Below are 2,681 nucleotides of genomic sequence, written 5' to 3' on the forward strand. Positions count from 1 at the left end.
TTCACGCCAAAGGATATTTATTTGGATTTGGTCTCAAAATCATTCATTTTCCATTCACTTTCTCTCTCTAGGGTTTGAGTTTGGCAATTGCTCTCCCCTCTCTCTAGAACTCACACGCCCTCCTTCCCTCTTTCTCTTCCTCAATTCTTCTCAAACTTCTTCCAAAATCATGAATCATGTTGTATAAGATTCCTTCAAGGTCTTTAGTTACTTGGGAGCTTGGGATTTGGTTTAATTTCCTTACTTCTCATCACCAAGAGAATCTCAAGAAGATAGGGTGATGATTGGAGCATGGTTTGAGCTTGGTAAGGTTCCTTCTTGGTCAAGAATTAAAGGAAAGATGATTTGAAGTGGGCTTGAAGAGCTAGAGTATGGATTGTGATACTTAGAGCTTTGGAAGCAAGCTAAGTTTCAATATGTGAAGTGATGAGGATGCTTGAAAGCTTGGGGGTCAAGTGCAAACATTAGAGGTGAGTTCTATAGGTAGAGTAACCTACCTTTGGGGTTGGATATTCATGTTTTGTGCTAGTTTAGCTTCTATGACATTTTATTGAACCTAAAGCCATGCCTTGTGATTACATGATAAATTGCCATGGAACTTGATCTTATATATGTTCTTGTAAGCTATTTTTAGTACATAAACTTGTTAACAATGTTTGGAATGAGTTGGTACATTTAGGAGATCAAAAATTGGAGTTTTGGGTCGAAAATGCCACGAACCCGCAGCCGAAACACGCAGGTTCGCAGCGCTGCGCCTGGACAAGGGCGCTAGGCGCCCAAAGTCAGAGAGGCCAGCGCTAGGCGCCCACTCTCTGGCGCCAGGCGCCCCTGACAGGGCAACTTTTGTGTTGTTTTGTGCTCGGGTGCTTGGGGCCAGTCGTGTGGGGGTCCGATGCGATCGTGTTGACGTATATTTTTACTGTTTTCACCTATTTTACAACTGGAACCAACTTGTCTTGGTTAAAACTTAGAATTTCTAAATGGTTTGTTACTTGGGTTATGGCATTTTGGGTCCTCGGAATTAATAGAAAATGTACCAATCATCCATAGAACTTGAATCGATAATCATGGCAATTTAACATGGGTCACGAAGATGACTCAAGAGAGTTTAAGCATGATGGGGTAGCAATGAACTAAGAAAGGGAATGTATGTAGAGCCTCGGCTTAGCTAGTCGAGAACTAGAATATAGCAAGAATCCCTAGAATGATAAGACGCGAAGTGTAATCTCTTCGCACATGAGCTAGTATGATTTAGCAAGTACGTAAGCCGTGGTTTGACTAGTTAGTCTCTCCACCATGATTAGGTATTAATATGAACCAGTAAGAGTTTACCACTAATCGGTTCGATTAAGGTTCCGAGGTAAACAATCAAGTATGTACATGTTTAACTTATATGCACGACAAGACTATGATTTAATAAGTGTAGGTGACATGTCTCTTGATATCCACATCAGGGGGATACAAGGGGTTCTCATTATGAGAACGATTCAAGCCGTAAGGGACCCGCATGTCACTGAGTAAGCAAGACGTAGGTGTTCGTGTCTCTTGTTATCCACGCCAGGGGGATACGGGAGGTTCTCGACCTAAGGGGAACGGTTCAAGCCGCAAGGGACCCGCACGACACCGAGGGAGTCCGATGTACGTACATCGGTCATGTATGGGATTGATTTCGGGGTTACTCCACCCGGGACTATCCGTAAAATGAATCAAGATAACATTGTTTGTTCAACGCTAACCAATATGAATGAACTTAAGTACGTTTATGTATGTTACGATTATGATTATGAACATGTATGAACTCAGGTACGATTATGTATGGGAATAAGAGCATTAGATGCTTTAAGACAAGTATAAGTTATGTATATAGCAAGCTATGAACATGATACCGATGACGATCTTAAGTTCCCCTAATCGTCCAGTTTAGCATCGTGTCATGATTATGTTAGGATTAGGCCTCGATACATAAAATGTAATCTTGGCAATGCGGTTTTAGGTTCCCCCTCGACCGCCATGACATGTATAGGTGAGAAGCCTATAACAAGTGAGATATGACTATGACGGCCCTAATATGCACTACCGTCTAAGTATGCATGTCCCCACACACGTATAATCAACCGTCAGGTTGTAATGTAGACACGTGGTGACCGTAGGTTTCCCCTTGAGGTTGCCTATAGCCTAGGATTTAGGGGAACTCACTGAGACATTATGTCTCATCCCAATCCTTATTTGTTTCAGATAAGCAGGATGATGATTATGTATGTGCGGAGCCGGATGGATATTACTTCAAGAGTTCGTTCGTAAAGCTGCAGGACATTATGGACATCAAGGATGTATTTTTATGTATGGATGAGTTGTATTGTATTATGATTTTTACGAACGTAACTTGATGTAAATATTATTCATTCGAAGTTTTTAATTGTTGTATATTTTAATGTATCCAGTACTAATATTAACGCGCGTGCCAGACTTTCTAGATACGTCTGGTATGGGTGTTACATCATGATAAGCTATTGAATCAAGTTTACAGAAGTATTTTTGTTATGTGTTTTTATCATTCGAGTTTCATATACAATAGTAAATAGTAATGTCTTATTGTTAGAGACGAGAGAAGAACATATATTATTAACTCTTGGATTGAAGATAAGTGTATAAAATATTTCTTCCTTGTGTGTTCAAATTTT

The 2,681-nt window shown here is 40.3% G+C and overlaps 1 long non-coding RNA gene across 1 annotated transcript; it reads left to right on the forward strand.

Moving 5' to 3' along the window:
* Positions 1–244: 244 nt before the first annotated feature.
* Positions 245–2,473, forward strand: LOC146905121 (uncharacterized). Its single transcript, XR_015019751.1, has 2 exons — positions 245–470; positions 2,236–2,473. It is a non-coding gene; the product is annotated as an uncharacterized LOC146905121 (long non-coding RNA).
* Positions 2,474–2,681: the final 208 nt, after the last annotated feature.

Source organism: Medicago sativa, chromosome 7, assembly GCF_051527215.1.
Source record: "Medicago sativa cultivar Bolivia chromosome 7, Bolivia_mono, whole genome shotgun sequence".
Taxonomy (NCBI): Eukaryota; Viridiplantae; Streptophyta; class Magnoliopsida; order Fabales; family Fabaceae; genus Medicago; species Medicago sativa.